The sequence below is a fragment of the Manis pentadactyla genome, chromosome X (genome assembly GCF_030020395.1).
Source record: "Manis pentadactyla isolate mManPen7 chromosome X, mManPen7.hap1, whole genome shotgun sequence".
Lineage (NCBI taxonomy): Eukaryota > Metazoa > Chordata > Mammalia > Pholidota > Manidae > Manis > Manis pentadactyla.
The window spans coordinates 117,117,357-117,131,940 of record NC_080038.1 but is presented as its reverse complement, the minus strand read 5'-3'; the positions used below and the strand labels follow the sequence as shown (position 1 = coordinate 117,131,940).

Here is a 14,584-nt window from a genome sequence, read left to right as displayed (position 1 = left end):
TAGTCCTAAATCAAAGTGGGGAAAAGTTAACCCTAGCCTGTGGTCTTAAGTGTATCACCTCAAACATGATCCACCATAAATAACCAAATGGAAACGTCAGGCATAGTGACTAAATACTGTTAACATAGGAACAGAATGTACAAACCATGCATTTGAATTGTGCCTTGGTTTGGTCCTAGGATGATGGTGCTGACTAATGCTGGGTTCAGCATTAAGTCTAGCCACTAACATTTTCTTTCCGAGTGAGTCTCCAGGCTTGCACAGGTTGCTGTCTATAGTAGCTACCACTTATTTTCTTTCTTATGACTCTGAGGTTTTGCCTTTACAAATGAGGTCGATGTGCTTTCAAATGAAGCTCTATTCCCTTTCCTTCCAACTCCTCATTGTATATTCAAAGTATGGTTTATTCAAGCATTACTTTGCTAAATGGCAGTCAACATGGGCTTTCTCAGCTCTTGTGGAACCTGCCTTTCTTTGGATGACAAGAAATAGATATATGGGAAGAGCTCCTGTAGCCATGATTCATAACAAGGAATTGGAGAAACTCCTCCTAGATTCCAAAACGACATACCACTACGCTTCATCTCCTGCCTTGGAGGTTGGTTCCCATCCAGCCTTTATAGGCCAAGACAGGAGTTAATTTGTGTGTATTACAGACCTCTCTAAGAATTTGATGAAGTTAGGAGCCCCCTCCAGAAAAATGTTCTACATATATGTACACCGTTCTACATACAGTTGAGGAGCTTTACAGATATTTGGAATCCCTGGGCCAAAGGTTCTCTGACACTTTTGAGTTTTGTAAATCTCCCTCACATATGGCCCTCTTTTCCAAGCACACCACTCTTCAGATCAGTTCCAAAATGTTTAAACCTCAAAGGTAACTAGTTTCAATGCTTTCATAGGCAAAACATTTCAGTGTAGTGATGTAGCCAGTGTTACACATTGAATGAGTGACAGTAGGCACTAGGACCCTAAACTAACTCCAAAGCCCAAAACCACACCATAAATTTCTAAGACATTCCCAGTGGTAGCTGTGGGCCCCTACTACCATTGCTAACGGTCTCAAGAACCAGCCCAAGGCTGGGAAGGGAAGAGAACATGTTGACCGTGCTCAGAGCCCAAAGGGCACTTAAAATTATCCCTTGGTTTGGGATTATCCATAATCCACTTGCAGGTTAACACTCAAGTCAGTAGCCAGTAGGGGAGGAATGGGAGACCCCTGCCCATTTCTGCCTCCCTTTAAGAAACCCTAACCACCTCTTCACCCTTTTGAGCACAAAGCTGCCACCTCCGTCCCACCCACCCCCAAATTGAAGCGCCCAATCAAGTGTCCCTTAAACGGCCAATCCCTGTCTACTTTCCCGGGACCCTACTCAGCTCCGTGTGCTCCCCGCGGCCCAGGAGTGATGCAAACGACCCTATCCTTCAAAGGGGAGGGCAGGCGCTGGAACCTGCTATAAACGACGCCCACTCCCAGCCTTTCAAGCCCCCAAACGGATTCGATTGTTGTTTCGTGGGGCTTTTTTTTCTTTTCTTCCTCCGAACCTCCGAAGTGTTCTCCCTTCCCATTGGCCGAAGCTGCCCCTTGACGCCACCCTGGCCTTGCTCGCTGATTGGTCCATTCTGGATGTGCCCAAGCCTTTTTCCCAGGGTGTGGCGCCCCCCCCGCCCCCAACAGGGTTTTGACCCCTGGCTCCTCCCTTTCCCCCAAGCCCCCCTCTCTGTTCCGAATGGTACCGCCCTGGCTCGGCTTCCCCCACGGCCCAGGCCGCTGCCCTTAGGGCCCCCGGACGGGGCGGAGCACGCCGGGGACGGGCAGAGGGCGGTGGTGGCGCCTTCCTGCCGAGCCCGAGGCCGCCCCCGCCACCCTCCTGCAGCTCGCATAGGTCCCTCTTTCCCCTGGGCAGTTTTCGTCCTGCCTTGGTAACCCCGTCCCGTCTGTGTGGGCCCCACTGTGCTCTTTTGGTCATCCCGATCAGCAGCGTTGAATCCCTGCGCTCAGCGCACCACACGCGCCCATCCGCCTCCTCCCTCGGGCTCTCGCAGCACTCCCCTTTCCCCGTGTCTGCTCACCCTTCCCCTTCCGAGCCCGCCTAAGCCCCGGCCCCCCTTCGCGGACTGTCCATCCCTAGGATCCCCTTCCCTGTGTGTGGCCGTTCCTCCTGGCGGCCTCCCCACCCCTTCACGACCAGCGTGGTGGAGCCCTCCAGGCCCACCCTCTTTCTCCGTACCCCCGCGCTCCCTTCTTATGTGGTCCCTTCACGTCCCTCCCTACGCCCCTCCCACATCAGGCCCCCCACACACACACCGCTCCCTCGGAGCGTCCCCCGGCGCCCCTCCCCTACCCCTGCTAGTCTATGCCCCTCCTACCCACCCCGTCCTTTTGTCTCCTCTTTGGTCTCTAAGTCCCCCGCCCCTCCCTCACTCCCGCCCTCGCTCCTTGCGAGCACGCTCTTATCTTCCCCAGGTCCTGGCGCCCCGCCCCCGGCCGCGCCCCGCAGGCCCCCTCCCTCCCGAAGCCCTTCTCAGCTCCCGGCGCTCCGCCCTGCCCCCCGCGGCTCTGGCCCGCCAGCCCGGCGGACCGCCCTGGTTCCCGGCTCACTCCGCCCGCCGCCACCACAGCCGCTCCCCGACCCACCCTTCCCGGGTCGGAGCCTCGCGCTCCCGCGCGCTCCCCCTGCACACGCACTCCCTCTGCTCCGCCTCCCTCGCTAGCTCGTCCAGGCCCTGCAGCGGCCCGGCCCAGCGCAGCCCGCCCTCAGGGGAGCCTCGGCGCTCCGGGGCCACGAGCACCTTCCGGGCAGGCAAACGGCTCAGGAGCGCGAACCTGGGCCGAGTCGCCCTCGCGCAGCTCGGCCCTCGGAAGCCGAGCGGGACGCAGGCGCCCGTCGGAAGTGTTTGGGGGACGGGCCGGCCGCGCGCGTTGCCTCGCGCAGCCCAGGCCTGGCGGGAGCGCCCCAGGCAGACACCGCGACCCGAACGCCAGGGATGACTTTCCCCGGAGCCCCCTCCTGGCTCCCGCCCAAACCTGCGCCCGCAAAGTGCAGCGCGCAGCTGGGACTCGGCGGCTAGCGGGACGGGGGTGGAGGACTCTCCGAAAATGCCATGAGAGACCTTAGCTGCAGATCGTGAGGCCTGGGGAGGTGAGGGCCAGTGACACGCTCCAGCCAACGTGGAAGAAAAGGGCGAGCCCATGCGGAGCGCCTCGGGCCCCCCGCCTCCCGGCCCGGGTCGCCCCACCACGCTGCTAAGAGCGATGGAGTCTCTGGGCCTTCATACCGACCGGGCGCCTGCAGGACGGAAATTAAACCCTTAATCCGGGGTGGGGAATGCGACCCAAATAGACAGAAAACCAGCAACATGCCAGAGGCACTTTAAATATATAGTCTGTTCTATGATACCCAAGTTAACCAAGCTTCCTCGCCTGAATCCTCTCCCAAGCTCTCAGTCTTATCTATTTACTCACCAGACTGGAAGCTCTTTGAAGGGTGCCCTGTTCGTCGCTGTAGCTCACTCAATGGATCCCTGTGATTGGCGGACAAAAGTATGTATTTGTTAACTGCCGCGATCCCTTGTGATTGGCCGACAAGTGTATGTATTTGTTAACTGCCGCGATCCCTTGTGATTGGCCGACAAGTGTTTGTATTTGTTAACTGCCGCCTTTGGGATCTGTGTCATTACTGTGTGAATTAAGGTTGCAAACTCGGGAGGGCCAGGATGGGGCTGGGATTGCTAGCTCGGGCCAGGCACAGCATGATGCCCAAAGGGATGGGCCATCAATGTTTTTCGAGACTTAATGTAGCTAATTATGCAGGAGGCAGATGCCTACATCTTCCTGGTCCCCAGAACTACGTGCTCCAGAGCTGGACATCCTGAGGAAGAAACTAAGGAGCTGCCTCAACTCAGTCCCAATCTGAGGCCACGTTGCTGGGGCTAGATCCACCTACACTCACCATCAGGATACAGTTGGTGATGTAACCTTCCAGTACTGAGAACGGGTTTGCAGGGAGCCACATATGCCCCACTTTAACTCCTATCAGTGTGCATCAGGAGCTGGGAGAAAGGAAGTAGCCAGTTTTTTCTCAGTGTGAGGCAAACTGTCCCATAGAAGGATCAAACCTGTAGCTCTACATCCATTTACCCCAAGGTCAAGCTGGGCACCAATATGTCTGGGGAAGGAGGGTGCAAACAAACTGGAACTGATCAACAGCAGTTGACCCCAAGGGAGGAGGGACAGTAGGAGCTCTCCTTCCTCCCATTTATGGATGCAAAATTCACCCTGTACTTTGCAGCCGCTCATTTGTAACCTGGTCACTTTAGAATCCAGTCCAGTTCCCTGCTTACCTCACACCCTACCCCCAGCCAGACAGGTCCTCTCTGTCCTTCCTTAGCCTAAGGCTGTCTTCACCGAAGCCAGCCTGCTCTAAATGGACATGGTCAGCGATCCAAGCAGGAACAAACAGTAACAATTGGACAGTGTCAAGAGACTCAGGCAGAGATGCCTCGGAGCTCCCGGCCTCCTCTGCCTTGGCACAGATGTTCTTATTGTCCTGGAAAGAAATACAAAATTCCCTCCCTAAGCATGGAGGAGGGATGCTCCAAGGCTTAGCCCCCAAGAACAGAGTTGCTGGCCCAGCCCAAACTCTCTATCCTCTAATTAGAACAGGACTGTCACCATCCCTCTTCCCCATTCTAGCCAAGGCTGGACCCCTGGGCCATTTGTCCCCCTCACCAGGGACATTAAGGGGAACGGAGCTGGAGCTGCACGAGAAGATCACTAAACTTGTTCCCCGGTTCTCTTTAGGGACCGTTAGCACATCAAAATACATATTTGGAAAATGCTCACAATTAACACTGGGAGAAAAACAGTAAACACAGTGTCACTTTGCCAGCCTCAACAGTTTTGTTTTGTTTAAATGCTAATGGCCTCAAATAGGGAGCAGCATCCATCAGTTAAATAAACAAGCCATTAGACCGAGACTAGAAGTGTCAACACATGACTAATCTACTAATTGGAAGAAGACATCACTAGTGAGGAGCAAGGCAGCAAAGCATGCTGGAGACTGTGGAGCAGACTGCTGAAGCACACAGTATGTGGGTTTGGGAGCCAATGAGACCTGAGTTTGAATCCTGTCTCTACCAGTCGTTAGCCATGTTGACTTCTGTTTCCCATCTATAAAATAGGGACAATGGCACAATGTATATACCAGGGCTTGTTGTGGGGCAAACTGAGATAATACAAGTCAAGTTCTTGGTACCAAGCCTGACACATCCAAGGTGTTCTGTTAGCTGTTATTGATAATAACAAAATACCTAGCACGTGATAGATACTCAAAAAACATCAGCAATGAAGATGAAAAAGAAATAACTTATGGCTGCTAGATATCAGCCAGCAATAAAAAGTGAACAAGGACCCTGGTGTCCCCAGACCCTCCCAAACATACCTGGCAAAGGGATGACTTTCCTTGGTTAATTCCAACTTCTTAAGGCCATCCGTGCAACTCCAGCCCTTAAGGATCATTGTCTCATCCCAGAGTTGCTGGATTCTGGGGCCTTCTCTCCTGGCACCTGCCTAAGAAGCTTGAGTTAAGCTATCCCTTGAAGGTGGACACCAGCCTGGCACTGTCCTGGGCATCCTTCCCCAGTCAGTCAGACCCATTTTTGTAAAGAGTGTTCTGGGCTGTTCTTGATTGCCTCCTTCCTGCTGTGTGCAGAGACAGGTGGGGATCTCAGTATTGAGAAGGGCCAGAGTGAGGAGGAAGGGGGGCACACAGGACTCCTGGGGTCCCGGGGAGAAATACCTGGGACCTAGACAAAACTGCTCGTCTTTGCTTCTTTGCCCCACCCTGTTCTTTTGAAGCCCACTGTCCTTCCTGTCCCCTGCCAAGAAGGTATGTTCTTAGCCAAATGGAGTCTCCCTTTGCATTTGCCAGCCCTGTTCTCCTCCATTAACTCTCCCCTCTCCCCTCATTCCTTCCTGTCCCAGGAGAGTCTTGCTTTCTTAGTAAGTACTGGTTTAGAGAATTCCCTCTCCACAGGTAAAGAGTTAAGCTAATCATGGCTTAACCCGCCAAGCCCTCCCCAGGTCTGGTAGTTGCATAGAAGCCTCTTTAACTTGGGAAAAAATTCTGAAGGTGCCTCATAAAGAGTGAAAACAGATGGCGCGTGGATTTCTGGGCCTTCAACAGGCTGAGGTGGCATGGGCAGGAGAAAACTCACCCTTCATTGTCCATCAGGCTCTGTTCTGCCTCCTTGTAAGTTCTGTCTTGAACTCAGGGCCCTGAGCAGACCCACCCAACCCCACTAGGCACTCTGTTCTCTGGTTCTACGTCTGGAGTACCCCCCCTCACTCCAGCCAAGTTAGTTCCTAAGTTCCATTCTTCTTCATCCACATCTCCCAGCTGAGCCCTGAAAGAGAACCCTTCCTGACTCTGCACTAAACTGGCAAAGAGCAGGCTAACCTGATTGGTTAAGCCCTCTCCACAACTGTTTGACGAGTGCTAAGGGGTTAATGTCTTATCCCTCCTGCCACACCCAATCGGGCTGTGATTCTCAAAGAACACCAGTCAAGTTCTTCCAGGGTCTGTGCTGTAGGTGACTGTTCTCTGAGCCTGGACTACTGCAGCCGGCCCCCACCCCGTTCTCTGCAAATCCAGTTCTCTTGCTCAAAGGCCCAGCTGACCTGCCCCTCCCTCCGGGAAGCTGCCCCCAGCGCCACAGGGCAAGTCAACCTCCCCTCACACAGGGGTTTGCAGCACTTCGTGGTCCCTCTTTGAGGGCTTCCTTGCACCTTTGGCCTGGCATACAAATTAGTCCCTGTCTTGCTCCTCGCCTACAGAACAGATGCAACCTTCTTTTGGGTTTCAAACCAACACAGAGAAGTGGATCCTGCAATGAATACCCCTCACCTAGATTCCACGATTCTCATGATTTTGCCGCATTTGCTTCTGCTTTGAGTTTGTATCTTCCTCCCACAAAACAATGCCCAGCACTGCTTTGAATAAACAACACTTGAAACAAAGGAGCTGGGACTTGGTGAGAACTCAAGTTTGCAGGACAGGCTCCTGAGGGTGAAGTGCACTGGAGGACTGGTAAGTCATATAAAAACTTGTCCATGCTTGAGTACCTATTATGAGCCTGGCACTTTACAGTTTATCTCACTTCACCCTCACCAGAACCTTTTGGGGTAGGTACTGTTATCCCTATTTTACAGATGAAGAATGAAGCTCAGAAAGGTGAAGTGTCCTTCAGAGGGGCAATGACAGAGTAGGAATTTGAATCCAAGCCTTGTGCCCTTCTCACTGGTCTGTGCAGCCTGCTTCAAAGGGTGCCAAACAGGCTGCCACCTGCTCTGCTTCAGTTTTGCAGAGCACAAGACATGCATTGTATGTGCCCTTGCTGAGTAGTGTGCACATACACGCACACCCACGCAGCATCCCGCACGATCACGGTAGGATTGTACAACAATTACACTGATTTTTGTCTGTGAGATCAGTCTCCTCATCTTATAAATTGCCCTTTAACCCTACAAGCGTGGAAGGGAAGGGGGGATGCTAGGGGGCAGAGGGCTGAGCTGTGTGTGTCTCAGAAGTTGAGGCAGTTGGGAAGCCTCTCCCACAGCCTCCTGGGGCCACATCATTCTCCAGAGGGAAATAAAGTTTCTCTCCTTTCCCACCAGTACAATACGTTCTCTTCAGAGCTCCACAATGACCTTGCAACTCGCACCCTCCTCTCCAGCCATGCTGCCTCCCTCAATAAACATTGCTCTTTGCAGCCTTTGTTCTTTTGCACCAACCCCCCACCCCCCACCAATTATGGTGTTCCTCTAGCCTGCAATACCCTCCCCACCACTCTTCAAACCTAAATCCCCCAAGTCAAGGTTCAAGTCTCACCTCCTCCCAGAAGCCTTCCCTGATTCTGACCACCTCTCAACTGGTCTTTTTTTTAAAATCTGCATCTTGATACTCTGCACTCTCACCTTGTTCTCTGGTGGTTTCTTCTAAGCTGTTTCCTTGACCACACTGTAAGCCCATTGAGTTCACATTTTCATCTAGAGAGAAATAAAGGAAAGTCTTTCCTTCCCATGGTCTTCTTGCTCCGTCCATGTTGTCACTTGGGTATCTAGCTTTGCTACCACTGGCATCTTTCTCCAAAGATCATGAGGTAAAAAAGGAGATTTGCATGTTTGCCTTGACTCTCCTATTTATTTTTTCATCCTTGTCTTTCATCTGCTCAGATGAGCAGAGGGCTAACTGGGTTCTGAAAAGCCTTAAACCACAGAAAATTCACCCTGAAGCTACTCTCCAGCTTTGCGCCTTTTTATCTAAGCATTTGTGGGAGGGAAAACAAAATCTATTGGGCAGGCTAATGCCTGCAACACTACCTCCCACTTCCCTCCCCTTTATCTACTTCACCTCCCATTCTTCCTCCTTCCTCCCCTCCCTCCAAAATGCCCTGCCCTCCAATTACAGCTAGGAAGAGACAACCCATTTTCTAGATTTCAGGAACTCTGAGCAGGGAAGTGTTGGATGGCAATGTTCCACAGACTCAGAGATGGGGGGCCACCTCATGCCACCAAAGGAATCCTTTCCACTTGGCAAAATTCTGGACACTGAAAGGTAACCTTAATCTTTGAGCAGTGATAGCTAGGATAGGTCTCCCTGTCAGGCCAGGGATGATTGAGAGGCAATGGCTGAGCTTCCAGCCCCCTCCACCTGGAAATTTAAGTTGGGATGGGGGGTGAGAAACAGTATCCTAGCCCTTAAAAAGGCCTCTGTCAAATGCCCAGCCTTCCAGAGTCTGTCAGTAAAGCCATCAAAATTGTTTGTGGTTCTCTTAGTGTTACCCATACTTCCCCCCAAGCTGAGCCTAAAACCAGAGATGCTTCTAGCATGTTGTACCTGATTCTGTATTATGCATTCTCACATAACCCCTCAAGGAGGTGGGAACAGGAAGACTATTGTTACCCCATTGTACAGATAGAGGAACTGAGGCACTGAGGGAGACATGACTGGTCTAATTATCTCACAGAAAGGGAACTTCCTTTCTAGCTTTGGGGACCTCCTTATCCCTAGGGGAGTTGCAGTCACCTCTGCTAGGGTTTCCAGCACTAAGTAATTCTGACAAAGTTTCTAGGAATGGAGGTGAAGTGGGATGGTCCGTTCCTTTCTGTCACCCCAGTTCCTTTCACCAAGCATCCACAGGTCGCATCTTCTTTTTCCCTGAATCTTTCCTGGCTTCCTCCAGCAGCTCTCAGCACTCCCCGCCCCTGCACCCCGCCTGTTTCCCAAAGGCCTGTCAAGAACCGCCCTCTGCTGGGCCACTCCCTCCTTCCCTCAGCTAATTCGGGATGGGGAAAGGCCTCTGGGCCTGGCCCTTCTGATTCAGCAGGCTGAGAGCCCCAAACAGCCACATGGACTAGTGAGAGAGAGAGATTCTCAACAGAGAGATTCTCAACAGAAGCGAGATTCTCCCCAAGTAAGAAGGCTGGCTCTTCGCATCCTCCATTGGAGCTGTGAACTTGCCCTGCCCTTGCCCTGTTAGTTAAAAGGTGCCTGCCGGCCCGCCTCTAAGAAAGTGCCACCCTTGGCCCTTGAGGGGAGGTGAGTGCAATGATTCACCCATATTCTGCCCTGTCCCCCTTTGACCACAAGGATTTGTATGATGGAGGATTAGGGTAGAGAAAGGGCTCTTTGTGCAACACAGATCAGAACTCAGACTCCGGCCAGCCTTGGAGAGATGGGTCTGTGTGTGCAGTTCAGGGTTCCTTTGTGTCCTGGATTAACTGGAAGAGGGTTCAGAGTGTGTCCAGGGTTAGGGATTTCTTTTTCTAAGAAGCATTAAAAAGGTCCCTAGACTTGGCCTCAGGGGGCTTGACTTCTAGACCTGTCTCTGACACCCATTCTCTGTGTGTCTGGCCTTAAGCAAGTCACTTCCCCTCTTTGGTCTTCAGTTTCTCCACCTAAACAATGGGGAAATAAGCATCTCTAATGTCCCATCTAGTTCTGAGAATGTACTACTTGGGGTCTGTAGGAATATTTAAAAAGCTGGTCTATTGATCTTGTATGATTAAAAATAAAGCAATGTTAGGGGAAAAATATGAGAAATGCAAAGTATCAAAGAGAAATGAGATACTATTTTTCCTCTACTAAAGTACTATACTATAAAATACTATAAAAGTATCACATGCTCACTGTAGAAATTTTGAAAATAAGGGAAACTATAAAAGATCATAAGAATCATTTGTAATCCTTCCATGTAGTTTACCACCATTAACATTCTTGTCCTTTGTTTATATTTATTATTTATCTTAAATAAAAATGGAATCATGATGAATATAACTGATTTATAACCTGTATTTTTCATATAAAATGTATATTGCATTTTTCAATGTCATTAAGTATTCTTTGAGAACATGGTTTTTAAAAACTCCGTAGTATTCTAGTTGATGAATGTGCCATAATTTATTTACCCAATCTCTTGTTGGCTATTTAGATGGTTTACCCTTTTCCTGTTATTATAAACATAATTTCTTATGAACATCCTATGTGCATATCTGATTTTAGGAACAATTGCATCAAGAGGTATGCATACTAGAATTTTATGATGGAAACTTTCAAACATATACAAAAGTAAAATAGTATAACAAACCTCCATGTACTCATTTCCTAGTTTCAATAATGATCAACTGATGGCCAGTCTTGTTTCACCAACACCCTTACCCACATCTTCCTGCTAATGGATTACTTGTGAAGCAAACCCTGGGCATCAAGTAATTTTGGTATGTGTGTTTTTAATATTTTGACACACAATACAAAATTGCCCTATTAAAAGACTACAAGTTTACATTTGTACCAGAATATTCACAATAGCCCATGCACCACAAACTGGGAACAACCCAAGTGACCATCACCAGGTGAATGAATAGAAAAAAAGGGGGTATTTATTACAAGGGAATACCACTCAGTGATGCAAAGGAACAAACTACTGATGCAAGCAACAAAATGGATGAAACTCAAAAACATGCTGAGTGAGGGAAACCAGACCAAAATACTATATACTATATAACCCCACTATATAGAAGTCTAGAAAATACAAACAAAGTTATTGTGACAGAAAGCAGATCAATAGTTGCCTGTAGGCAGAGGTGGAGGAAGAGATGGACTATAAAGGCATATGAGCAAAATTTTGGGGGTGATGGATATGCAGTATATCTTGACTGTGGCAGTGGTTTCATGGGTGGATATGTATGTGAAAGCTCATTCATTCTACAATTTAGATGGATAAGGCTACTTGTAGCCAAATTATCCCTCAATAAAGCTGATTTTTAAAATGTGCTTCCATAAACTTTTGCTGGCAGTGTATTTAAATAAATAAATGTTATTAAAATAAATAAAAACATACACATACATATTTGCCAACCTGATGGGTGAAAAATTGTCAGTATCTCAATATTTGAATTTGCACTTCTTTAGTAATAGTGAATATTTTTCCTAGTTTATTGACCTTTAGTATTTCTTGTTTTGTGAACTGCCAATTCATGGCCTCTGCCTAGTTTTCTAATGAAATGTTTATCTTTTTTCTTGTGGACTTGTAATACTTCTTTTTGTATCAAAGATATGAAAACTTTGTCGTATATTGCAAAGACTCCCTACTGACAGGCCTTCTATTTTGCTTGTGGTGTTATCATTTTTTAAATACAGAAGTTTTTTTTTTTCAAGTCAAACAGAGAAAGACAAATACCATATGATCCGTCTTATATATGTAGAATCTAGAAGTAAAGCAGAACAAAACAAGCTCATAGATACAAAGAACAGATTGGTGGTTGCCATAGGTAGGGGATGAGGCTAGAAGAAATGGGTAAAGGGGTTTAAAATATGTAAGTTTTACATTTTTACATAGCCAAATATACGTTTTTGTCCTTCATTGTTTCTTTGTTTACCTTTATGCCTAGAAAGACTTCCCATCCATTCAAGACCAGGGGAATATTCACCCATTTTCTTCTAGGTTGCTAATGGTCTTATTGTTTGCCACTGAGCACCAGGGAGCATAGTGGATAAACTGAAGTTTCCACTCTGGAGCCAGATGGAGCTGCGACCAAATCTCAGCTCCACCCCCTACTTCCTAGTTGTGTGACCAAGGGCATCTTCAGCTTCTTCCTCTATAAAGTGGAGATAATAATAGTTTCCAGCTTATAGGGTTGGTTTCAGGATTAAATGAAATAATGTATGAAAAGCAGCTGGCCCAGCACCTAGCACATAGCTAGTGCTCAAGAAACATTGGCAGCTATAACTGGATATTTTGGTTTTGGTTGCTCAGTATCCAAACACCCTAATGTTGTGAAACAAAGACCAAGAGACATGGAAGGCACACATTCCCTCTCCCTATCCACTGGCAGCTAGGTAGTAGGGATGTGGCCCAGGGTCTGCCAGTCAAATGCTATCTCACCCTCGGGATTTTGGAACTTAAGCATATGGCACTGCAGGGGAGAACAGCAATTATTCCTGGAGGTCCCAGCAGCCAGGCGTCCATAAGCACACTGGTAAATCTCTAGAGGGGACCATGCAGACCAGGCACACTGAGCAAAGCAGTCTTGTGGCCTGATCCTGGCTGTGCCTGCTTCCCTTGGCTCCTACCCTTTCCCCAAGGCTGGTTCTTTACTTTTCACTCACAGTGAGGTTCCTAATAACCTTCTGACAAACTCCTTCTGCTTCAGTTATAACTGGATTCTGTGGTTTCCTACTCAATAACTTGACTAATCAGGTCACTATGATTTAACTCTGGAATTTACTTTGACAGCAGGCGTGAAGTGTCATCAATAGAACAAAAAGGTATCCTACACTATGCGAGAATATATTCATAAATGACAGATCCGATAAAGGGTTGACATCCAAAATATATAAAGAGCTCATGCACCTCAACAAACAAAAAGCAAATAATCCAATTTAAAAATGGGCAGAGGATCTGAACAAACAGTTCTGCAAAGAAGAAATTCAGATGGCCAACAGACACATGAAAAGATGCTCCGCATCGCTAGTCATCAGAGAAATGCAAATTAAAACCACAACAAGATATCACCTCATACCAGTAAGGATCGCCACCATCCAAAAGACAAACAACAACAAATGTTGATGAGGTTGTGGAGAAAGGGGAACCCTCCTACACTGCTGGTGGGAATGTAAATTAGTTCAAACATTGTGGAAAGCAGTATGGAGGTTCCTCAAAAAGCTCAAAATAGAAATACCATTTGACCCAGGAATTCCATTTCTAGGAATTTACCCTAAGAATATAGAAGCCCAGTTTGAAAAAGACATATGCACCCCTATGTTTATCACAGCAGTATTTACAATAGCCAAGAAATAGAAGCAACCTAAGTGTCCATCAGTAGATGAATGGATAAAGAAGATGTGGTACATATACACAATGGAATATTATTCAGCCATAAGAAGAAAACAAATCCTACCATTTGCAACAACATGGATGGAGCTAGAGGGTATTATGCTCAGTGAAATAAGCCAGGCAGAGAAAGACAAGTACCAAATGATTTCACTCATATGTGGAGTATAGGAACAAAGAATAAACTGAAGGAACAAAACAGCAGCAGAATGACAGAACCCAAGAATGGACTAACAATTACCAAAGGGAAAGGGACTGGGGAGGGTGGGTGGGAAGGGAGGGATAACGGGAAAAAAGAAAGGGGGCATTACGATTAGCATGTATAATGTGGGGGGAGGCATGGGGAGGGCTGTGCAACACAGAGAAGACAAGTAGTGATTCTACAGCATCTTACTATGCTGATGAACAGTGACTGTAATGGGGTTTGTGGGGGGGGGCTTGGTGAAGGGGGGAGTCTAGTAAACATAATGTTCCTCATGTAATTGTAGATTAATGATACCAAAGAAAAAAGCAACAGGAATCTACACAATGGACTATTACATGGCCACTAAAATAATGTTTATAAGGCCCTTTTTTAATAACATGAGGAAATTCTTATTATAATTTTAAAAATAAAAAGGCAGGCTGTAAAATGTTATATTGATTTGAATCACAAACTGTTTGGAAAAAACATGCATTTTTAAAAAGAGAGGGTCCAGGAAATGCACCAAAGTGTTGACAGCAGTTGATTGTTTCAAATGGTAGTTAAGCAACAATACTAGGTACCTGCAAAATATTAAGGGTCTATACACTCTCAGGTTCTGTGCTTGGCATTTTACTTATATAAATATTCCCATGTCTTTGCATAAGAACCCTGTAAGGCAATTACTCCCACTTTACAGGTGAGAAAACTGAGGCTCCCAGAGGCTCACCCACTAAATCCACATAGCTCAGAGGTGGCATAATTAAAAATAATTGATTAAAATTTATGTTTCTTCTTTTCTCTATTTCCCAGATTTTTTTTTACAATAAATATGAGAATTCTATACCTTTTCTCAACTGTCCCTTTCTTTATCTAATTAATCCTTCTTGGATTAGGAACAAAAAAGCATTCTCTCCTGCTCCTTAGAATTTATAACTTCGTATAAGAGCAGGAGCACCTGGTGGGGAGAGATTCGGTCCCTAGTCCTAAGCATAATGGGGCACACAG

The 14,584-nt window shown here is 47.6% G+C and overlaps 1 long non-coding RNA gene across 4 annotated transcripts in view; it reads right to left on the bottom strand.

The window, feature by feature from the left end:
• The window catches only part of LOC118925267 (uncharacterized), a 36,980-nt gene that overhangs the window by 16,826 nt on the left and 5,570 nt on the right, over positions 1-14,584 (bottom strand). The window contains exon 4 of one of the 4 annotated variants that reach the window (XR_005029969.2): positions 7,496-8,050. The exons of 1 other annotated variant lie outside the window; for it this stretch is intronic. This is a non-coding gene — a long non-coding RNA (uncharacterized LOC118925267). Of the gene's footprint in view, positions 1-7,495; positions 8,051-10,740; positions 12,161-14,584 lie in introns of those variants that run through there. 2 more of the 4 variants (XR_008995121.1, XR_005029968.2) reach the window with 2 other exon arrangements.